The sequence below is a fragment of the Lissotriton helveticus genome, chromosome 9 (genome assembly GCF_964261635.1).
Source record: "Lissotriton helveticus chromosome 9, aLisHel1.1, whole genome shotgun sequence".
Taxonomy (NCBI): domain Eukaryota; kingdom Metazoa; phylum Chordata; class Amphibia; order Caudata; family Salamandridae; genus Lissotriton; species Lissotriton helveticus.
In genome coordinates, this window is record NC_136070.1 from 1069078102 (window position 1) to 1069088813 (window position 10712).

The following is a 10712-nucleotide window of genomic DNA, read 5'->3' on the forward strand; positions in this document are numbered from 1 at the left end:
TTGACCTAGGGCAGTGCAGCAGGAAGGCATGCGTCACTGCTCTAGGCCAATATTAGAAAATAAGGGTCCCCATGCCGGATATAATAGCAATAGACTAGTATGCTTAATACTGTGCATATGTTTACACCTCCAGGTGACTGCCAGCATGGAGGTGCCAGAATAATCTAGGTGGCAAGGACACCAAACCATGAGTTGTGCAGAGAATCCAACAATAAATTGCATGTGGAGCACTCCTTCCTCCTTTGAATGCGTGAAGCCTCTGGTAAGCTCTTGTTACTGCACAAGGCCCTGCCTTCTGCACAGATTTCAGCACATATGTAAACGACTATTAGTTTCACTTCATGTGAACCTGGATTACTGCTCCTAATAGGAATCAATCAAACACAAATGAATATGTAATACACATGATGTCATAACTAATATGCAGTAATCTTGTAATACCACAGATGTTTTCCAGAAGTAAATGTACATGTGTAAACTGGGCAAGGCCATATCACAACTCTTTTTCAGTCAAATCAATATATTTTGTCTTCCGGGAGCACCATATTTCAGCCCCAGATATTAAAACATAAGCAGCTTGATATCAAAGTATTTAAAAGGAGAAGCAGAATCATTCCTTATATCTCTGAAATGTCTCAGAAACACATTTTCTATGTGTGTGGCCGTGTTATGTTTTTGAACATCTTTAGTCCAGAAGAAAAGATGAAAAGGTCTGTTTAAGGTTTTACATGAAAATACTCTAGCATTTATCTGTAATCTTAGGTCATATGCTTGGAATTCATTCAGTAAAAGGATTCTTTGTCCCTTTCTGCATAAGGAAGATTCCTTTATAATTGCATCAACTAATTCTCTGGCTTATGTAGAGTAATTCAGGGTTGATTCCTCAGCAAATGATCTTGGTTACTCTTCAGAAGCTGTGACATAATCTACTAAGCTTTGATTGCTTTAATAATAAGCAATGGAAGGCAGGGTTATTTAAGGTGGAATCTACTCCCAAGACATATGAGCAGGAATTTACAGAATTGAAAATTGAAAAACTTAGTTAAAACTCGGCAAGGCAAAAGAAGAATTGAACTTGTTTTGGGGTTTCAGGCAGAAAGAGCAGTCCTTTCTTTCAAAGGAAGGTCATTGGGAGCAGGGGGATAGGTAGGGAAATTATTGGGAAAATGTTTAGACAGGATAGAAATCTACTTTACACTGCTCAAAAATGTAACCACCTCTAAGTGTGATATATCAATAACACATTTTCTCATTATTATATAAATATTATTCAGAGGATATATTTCCTCTTTTGAGGAATGTGATACACTTAATATTTTCCATATTAATGTAATGAAGTAAATACTGGCTGTTGTGAGTTTACAAGCAGTGAACCAACAGGATTATATAGCTTCACGTGTATCTTCGTGAAGGCTTTTGAATTTGAACTCCTAATTTGTTCTCAGTGTTCAATACCTCTTATAAAAAGAAAATGCCTGATGCAGTCAAATAAGACTGTTAATCAACTTAACAGGGTCATTAAATTGCTACTTCATACATCTCAAACCGGGTTTTTCTGGAGAAGATGGATTAGGGAAATGTATGGTGAGAAGTTGATATCTTTAGTCTGGAAGACAATGTAAGGATACAACTGTGTTTTTTCCCTTGACTAAAAAAACTTTTTAGGGTGATTTGATGATTTCTGGTTTATGTTTCTAGTAGGTTTTTGCTCTAGAATTTTTTTATTGCTCAGGACAATATTTTCGAGGGCACAAGTATTGATGAAAGGATTAATATCAAAGAGTTGTTTCTTGAGTAGGTGAACCTTGTATAGTTGTCTGTTATTTCTGCAGCATTTTCACTTCAGAAACGTTGGCTTATTGTGCAGTGCAGCAGAGGATTAGGAAGAGGCTATCTTGTGTCTACAGCCACCATCCCCCTTCTCTGTGGTTTTACTGACTATGGATTTGCACCTGGTAAAACCAGATCTGGTGTTTCTAGATCCAGCAATTCCAGGTTCAGAAACACCAGATAACTTGTAGTCTAGCAGAGCTGTATTCCCGCTGGGGATATTGCTCCTTCATATTTATAATGAGGGCCTTATAGTTGTTGAACTTATAGGTCTGTTAAGGTTTCTTGACGCAGATGACCTGAGCTGTTGAATTGTTGTATTTTTGGTATGAAGTATTAGAGATTGAATTTGGTACTTGCCTAGACTTTTGAATCCTATCCGCATTTAACTGCTGCATTTTGGAGTACCTTGGGCTTGTCTTCACAAGAAAGTAGTTGGCTTTCATAAGGCCTGGTGGTTGCTAATGAATGTAAATTGAGGATGTGGAAGAGTTCTGTAACTCCTAATATCAATTAATGGGTTGTGGAATTTACTGCATTGCCTCAATGTAAAGGTAATTTTTTAAGAAGTAGTCCGATGAAAGTCTGGCTTGTCATGAACCAAACCAAGAGTAAATCTAAAGGAACGTCCTATAAATACCCAAGATGCCAGCAAAATCATTAGGTAGAGTGGCACTCATAGAATGCTCATTGCAAAACATGACAATGTAGATTGCAAAAGATGTTTCCTATTGGTCATTAATGAAGACTATCACATACACAATATGGACAGAACCCATTGCCATGAACCAGGGAGAGGATGGTTCATAGCCTAGTCGGAGGGACAGCGGAAATGATGGTGGGGCCTCCCTATACTGTCTATTACCCGCTCTCTTTCAAGTATGAGGAATCCATCTCATGGATTAGAGCTGGCACTAGATTATGGTTGGATCTTTTATGTCTAGCCTGATGTGGCCAGGCCGTTGATTGAGTAGAAAGTAGAAGACCAGTCTGGATCTTCAGCAAATACATTTTGGACCTCAAAAGAAAAGGAAAGGCATTCTAGAAAGTATATACCTGGAGATGTCTGAAACCATACCAACTGAGTCTAGGCTGATGGTACATAGATTCAGGTAAGTCGCTCTGGGGTCCTTTTAAGGCTCTTTGCCATTATCATCATTTGTGGTGCTCGGACCAAGCACAAAGACCCATGTGCAGGGAAAAGTGGGAACTGGACACAAACAACAATGCTGACCAGCACCTGAACATTAGCAATTCCTTTCTGAACAAAAGGAGACTAGAACAGCTTCACAATTCCAGAGGCATCCAATTACATCATCACATTCACATATTGCTCTTGCCTGGAAGCTTATATGTCCGACTATGGCCTTCTCCGCTCACTGTGCCCTAGGGCAAGAAACCCTATACAAAATAGTCTACAGATGACACTACACACCTGCTATTACACCACGGATAAGACATGGCCAATATGTTGCTGGAGGCAGTGTGAGGAGGAAGGCACAATACTGCACTTACTCTCAGAATGTCTGAATCTCAAAAGAATGTTAAAGGATGTATTACATAGCATATTGTGCATTTGGGGGGGAAGGGGACCAACGATCCAACATCTACAATCAAAGGCACTTCGACCGTGTCTACATATCCACTACACTTTATAGTAGGTGAGCACATATCTCATCCGTTCCGCACGGCCTAACAGTCAATACTGACACAATGGTGGAACCCAATGGCATCAACAATGAAACTGTGGCTCCAAAGTATATGGCACATGAAAAAGTGGCACTGGTATTCAAGCTGTAAGCGTTTAGATTTAAATGTGGAATCCAGTGCTACAAAACCTGAACAATCATAATAGAGTCCTCTACTGTCCAAAAAGACTACACGCTTTGGGACCTTTAGACAGCGAAATCCATAGGCATATTATGAAGCAGGGATAGAGTGGGGAGGTCCGCCTGGACTCAGGTACTATAAGCTGTCACTGCAGGAGATGGGAGAGGGACAACAGAGTTTTTTGGAGGTTGGTTGTTGGGGGGAGTCATTAGGGTTATATGTTTAAGACAGGAATGCCTGTCTGAATTTTTTTATTTTATTTATGTCAAACCCCAATAAAAGTTATTGAAACAAATCAGCCAGGACAGGGTTACTGAAAGATTTTCACTACTTCCTGTGTCAAGAGCTTTTACATTTTTTAAGTACAAAATGTTCTATTCTGGCTTTGTTATTACTCATTAGTGGTATGATTCATGATACTGCTGCTATTTCTCGAAAAATGAATTTGCCAAAGTAAAAGCAGCAAGCAGTAAAGTGATGCCCAGATGTGAGACGAACCTGGAAATTCTGGGCCCAAAGACACCTGGTCAGGGCCTTTGTGATGACAACTATTCCACGAACAATGACACTGAAATCTACACTTGAACGTTTCTTGTAGAGTTGCTGTTTTAAACATATGAGTAAGTGTACTAACTTTTCAACAAAAAATAAAATGTATGAAGCCCCAGGAACCACTGACTAGGCACAATCCATAGGCACTTCTTCAATTAGGGTGCTCATTCCCATGAACTATTTTAAAAAGTTTTAAAGAACTTTTTGATGGACTTGTGCCTTTTTGTGGTCTTACTTTTCCATACTGTAGCTCTTTTATCTTATTTGCATACTAGTCAGAAACTTCGCCATGACCAGTCCCAAGTCCAGCTGCAAATGGAGGAGGGTTATGCATGGGTTTAGCTATCCCACCACTCAAAAAAATCCTAGCTACAGAAACGTCAACCAAAAGACATCCTGAACTTGGGGAGAGAGGAATCTTCTTCACCTAGAGCTATGACACCTTGTGGTGAAATCCAAAGATCCCTGGTAGCCACAAAGCTGATCCACCTGCTTTCGACCAAGACCATCACCATCAGCACATGGAATGTGAGGACCATGTACAAGACAGGCAAGACAGCCCAAGTGGCAGCTGAGGAGAAAAAAAAACAACCTTGTCCTGCTTGGCATCAGCGAGACCAGATGGACACAGTCTGGACAGAAAAGACTGGATCCAGAAGGAATGCTACTGTATTCTGGACATGAAGAAGAGAAATCCCCACACACTCAGGTGGTAGCACTGATGCTAATGCCAGCAGCCAATTGAGCTCTGATTGGATGGAATCATCACAGCGACCTTCCGCACAGAGAAAAAGAAAGAGGATCAACACAAACGTTATACTGTGCTATGCACTTACATATGACAGCAAAGAGGAAAAAGAACAGTTTTACAACAAACTTCAGTCCATCCTGGAGAAATGCCTTGAGAGAGACATCACCATACTGATGGGGGACCACAATACCAAGACTGGAAACGACAACATGGGTCATGAAGAAATCCTGGGCAACCATGGCCTTGGCGACATGAATGAGAATGGTGAAAGGCTTGCAGATCTCTGTGTCCTAAATAGTCTGGGGATGGGAGGTAGTGTATTCCCATACAAAAGAATACACAGGGCAAAGTGGGTGTCACCAGACCATTTAAAAGAGTATCAGACTGACCATGTCTGCTTTGCCATTACCTTGTAGTAGCCAGGCTAAACCTAAAGCTGAAGAAAGCATGGATGTAACCCACAAACCAACACCATCCTCCTCAAAGATGCACAGAAACGGAGGGAATACTCAGTCACCCTCAATAACCAGTTTTAAGTCCTGCAAGAACTAGAGGATGACAGAGACCCAGTAGAAAGTCAGTGGAAGAAGATCAACGAAACAGTGACATCAACCTGCCAGGAGATACTGGGTCCCAAGAAACCCCAGCATAAAGAACGGATCTCCACCGAAACTCTATGCAAAATCCAGGTGAGAAATGAAAAGGTAGCTGCAGTCAAAACAAGCCGAACAAGAGCAGAAAACGTGAAAGCTCAAAGCAAATACAACAAAACCAGCAAGGAAGCAAACAGAAGCTTGAGAGCAGACAAGCGAAGATTCATTGATGGCCTTGCCAAAGATGCCCAAGAAGCAGCAAGTCATGAAAACTTGAAAGAACTCTACAACATATCAAGGAAACTCTCTGGTAGAAGCTGCCTGCCGGAAAGACCTGTTAAAGACAAAGCTGGGAAGACAATCATTGGTAACAAAGGCCAACAACGAAGATGGGTGAAGCACTTTGAAGAACTGCTGAATCAGCTAGTGCCACAGTCTCCACCAGACATACAGTCAGCTGAAAAGGATTTGTTGACTGAAGCAGACTAGCCAATGAAGTAATATGGCAAGCCATCAAACATATGAGAAATGTGAAGGCAGCAGGACCTGACCACATTCCTGCAGAGTCATTGAAGGTAGACATTGAAACATCATTAGGTATGCTCTACCCTATGTCTGGAAGGGTCTGGGAAGAGGAAAAGGTACCAAAAGCCTGGAGAGAGGGAATATCTCATCAAGATCCCTAAGGAAGGTGGCCTGAGTAACATAGCAAACTACAGGGGGATAACTCTTCTACCAACCCTAGGCAAAGTGTTCAACAGAGACATCCTGAACCGACAGAAGGAACAAGACGGCGCTCAGTTTCGAGACCAGCAAGCTGGCTTCTGCAAAGATAGATCCTGCACAGACCAGACTGCAAAATTGCACATCAAAATTGAGCAGTCAATGGAATGAAACTGCCCACTCTATGTCACATTCATCGACTATGGGAAGATATAAGACAGCGTGGACAGAAAGACCCTTTGGAAACTGCTCTGCAACTACGGTGTGCCGGATAAACTTGTAAGAATCATCAGGAACACCTAGGAAGGAATGACCTGCAAATAAGTCCTTGTAGGACAACTTTGAAGTGAGGACCAGAGTACACCAGGGTTGTTATCTCTCTCCTTTTCTCTTCCTGCTGCCATAGACTGGATCATAAAGACATCCACAGCAAGGAGAAGAAATCGGATCCAGTGGATACCTTGGACACAGCTTGATGACTTGGCCCTACTCTGCCATACCCATTTGCATATGCAAGAGAAGCACAACTTGGCTTCAACATCCACAGCAGAAAAACCAAGATCCTGAAGGCTAACATGGTCTGCACAACAGCAGTCACTCTTGCCACCGATTCACTGGAAGAGGTTGAGGCCTTCACCTACCTGTTCAGTGTCATAGACAAGCAGGGCAGGGCAGGGCAGATGTCGACGTTAAGGCAAGAATCTGTAAAGTAAGGGCAGCCTTCATCCAGCTAAAGATGATCTGGCGCTCCAAACACTGCAAACCAAGATCAGGCTTTTTAAAACCAAAGTAAAATCTGCTGGCCAAACACCATCAGCAACAATGATCTATGGCAGCAGACTTTCCAACTCTCTGCTCATGAAATGATGCTGGATAGGTCACACCTTCTGCAAGCCTGCATCAAACACCACCAGGCAAGTCCTGACCTGGAACCTTCAAGGGAAAGGAAAGAGAGGAAGGCTTAGAAACACCTGGAGCCGAGTCCTCAAGGCTGACTACAAGGAGATGGGGTTACACCTGGAATCGGATTGAAAGCAAAGCCCAGGACAGAGTTGGCTGGAGAGTCCTGGTTGATAGCTAATACCCAGGAGGGGTAGTAGGCATAAGTAAGTAGGTACTAGACAGAGCAATAAAATGTCAAGGGACAATTTTGCATAAGATGCATGTATAGTGTGAAGACGTGTTTTTCTATAGGTTTGCTAACGTTATTATGCATTATATTCCAAAATGTGCTTTAATAGTCCATGTATATGCATTTGATGATACTAAGCAAGTGATTCAGTCCACATAAAAGTGCTTGCTAGACCAGAATTTTGGACCTTGAATTAACATGAGTTTTTCTGCTTCATTTAGCATAAGCTAACTGAATATTTCTGTGGATTTGAAATTGCTACATATCTTTTGCCTATGTCACTTCACCCAAGGTACTCATTCATATGACACCAATTTTTACTCATTTGTTTAAAGAAGATTAACAGATAATAAACAGTAATCATTATATTAATACCAATGTTTGTGTGTGCACTGATTTTGCGATTTCGTGGCAGGCTTTATTTTCTTCACCTGCAATAGCAAGGGATTCTCGGGGAAACACCTGTTTTCCTTTTCTTTGCAAAAAAATTAAGTTTTCTCTTATGGCAGTGTACTCTGATGTCACCCCCCTCCCCCGCCCAACATATGGAGGTTCTAAAAACACTAGTATGCGGTGGACTTCTTACATAAAATACTATACAAGACATCATCTTGATTGTAAAAGAACAGGATCCTACCACCTGTTCAGGAACTTATCCTTCGAAGCTAATAAGAGATGATATTGAGCAGGTTGATTGAGGGGATTCTTTGACAACTCCACAATTAAAATGAGGCTGGTACAGTATAAACATGAAATGGAAAACTACAGCGCAATTTCAAATATCCCATTACACCTAAATCATGGGGAAAGTCGCTGCAGTTCCAATAACAAGTATATGTAGAAATGTGGTAATTTTTTTTTTGTCAAATCTGTTTATTGGCATTTGCATCTTATAGACATTACAATACATGTGAATTTCCATACAGTACATCACTGAGGTTATGGACAACGTTCTGCTGTATAGAGCATATTGTGTCCCCTAGGCACTGCAGTGTGGTGTATAAGTATTTCCGGAGCTAGCGTATGTGCTAGGGTGTGTCCTTAATCTGGAAGGGCCTGCGTGACCCAGCCCTGTGTACAGAAATGATTTGTATACTAGAACAGTAAAACTCCTATCTTTATTAAATCAAAACAAACAAACTGCGACATGGTCATAAATATACAGTAGTTGTTGTCCCCCATCCTGTCCCGGTCCCTCGTCAGCCCCCTTTCCTCCCCAGAAATAGAAATGTGGTAATTTAACAGCGATTGGATTAAGCATTAGCAGAAGACATCTTGTATTTAGAGACTATCTTGCCCGTTTACGGAATCCATTTTGCATTTCTGTCGGCCATTTGTATGCCATGTGCTCTGTTCTACCATCCTGTCAACTGCTCTTGAAATCTGCCTAGAGACAAGATATGTTTAGTCTCCTCTACTTTGCACATGCTCAGAAGAGCATACAGCTGTCTCCAATTTGTAACTGTCAAGCTGTGTCCACCAAAATTAGCTGACTGTCAGCCCTTCCCACTTGTTGCTAGCACACTCTCTGTATGACCTTGTATGTATTGAAACCAACAGTCTGTGCCTTGTACCGCCTTCATTTCAGCCCCTGTGTGGGTATAAAAGGACCAAGCTCCTTCTAGTCAGTGTGCTACCTCATACTATACCGAAGGGTGTTGTGTGAATGTAGTTCCACCTCATGAGGTTTAATAAACTCTGTCTTTTCTATTCCAGTTTCTGTGCCAACTTCTTACTATTGGTCTAAGGACTCTGAGCAGAGAAGGGCGAATCCCTTCAACTAGTAGGCCTGGCTGAGGCTTGCTACTACAAATTGGCGCGTCCAACGTGGGGCTCATCGGCGACTCGGATGCCCGAAGGACTGGTCGAGACTAAGGATTGGAATCTCGCTTTGGACGTGATCACTGCCGGAGGAGACCCGAGACTTGGCATCCACGGTGTTTTCCCTTTCTTTCTGATCTGACCATCCAGGTGGCGCCAGTCCTCGACTGAGATCTCTTCTGTTGATTCGCCGTGCAGTGACCGTTTGGTCGATTTGAGAACTTGGCAGTAGGAACCTGGACACCATTTGATTGGTAAGAGCCGTTTTGCGGCACTTGTTCTAAGATTGACGCCTTGGATTGGTAAGGTAGTTTCATTTTTTATATGTATTGGCCAAATATTGAGTTAGTCCTATGATTATGAAAATTATATATGTGTTGCAACACATATAGGCAGGTAATGAGGAGATTTTTCTCTACTCCTAAGAATATTTGAACGGCGCAACGTACGAAGAGTACTTTAAGTGCTACTTTTTTATAATACTGCATATTTTGCACTATTTTCGGCATGCCTGTTTCCAGCACACTTCGTAAGATGTGTTGCTTTTGTAGTGGTACCAATCTGAGAATTGATGAAGCACAACCGGCCCCCCCGGAGGGGACGCCTAATAGGGATATGTATATTAAATATGGTATTTCGTCCATAATCTACAGCACATTGTGGAATAAATACACCCGCAAGGATCCTGAGTTGCGTTGACCTATGCATGGGTCATTTGATTTGCGAAAGATTCCGTATGTGGAGCAACGAATGCTCAAGCGAAAGGCTAGGCAAGATATGTTTGACTGTGTGCGAAAGTGGGAGAAAGAAGTAGGTGAGCGAATGAAGCGTGAAAAGGCCTTGATTGAAAAAGAACAGCGTAAAAGTGTGCATGCGAAAGCCTTAGAAATGAAACATAAAGAGATGAGAGAAACTAAAGAGAGGGAAGATAGGGAGCGTCAGTTACAGGTAAATGGCCAATATGCTATTCCTAGGCCTCTCTATCCTATTCTTAATAAACCCCAAGATGATTCTCTCTTATTAGATTGTTCTCCACCTCCGTATATTTTCCCTTCTGCTCCTAATGAGTCAGATGAGGACTCTCCTACAGATCAGGATAAAACCCGAGACACTCGCTCAATGTTAACTACCGAACGTTCCTCTGAGATTAGATCTGCGGCGCGAAAAGCCGATCGTGGTACTCTCACTGCTTCTGAACTTCTAGATACTATTAAGAATTGGTCAGAAAAGGAACAGAAATATTTTACTGCGATATTGGCTACAGAGGTTGTTCAGCGATTTAGGAAGCATTCGGTGGAAATAGAGCCAGATAATATAGCAGCTGATTGTAAGCAATTACGTGAAGGTTCTTTTGTCTTCTCCCAGGTGGCTAATACGATCTGACGCTTGGTTAAACTACGTGATGAAGCAGTCCGTTTGCGGGAGGAGAAAAAGGCAGCTGATGCAGCTGCACATACATCTCGAATCAACATGGCACGAG

The 10712-nt window shown here is 42.0% G+C and overlaps 1 pseudogene; it reads left to right on the forward strand.

The window, feature by feature from the left end:
* The first annotated feature begins 4647 nt into the window (after positions 1–4647).
* Positions 4648–7072, forward strand: LOC144783367 (uncharacterized; annotated as a pseudogene).
* The last annotated feature ends 3640 nt before the right edge of the window (positions 7073–10712 follow it).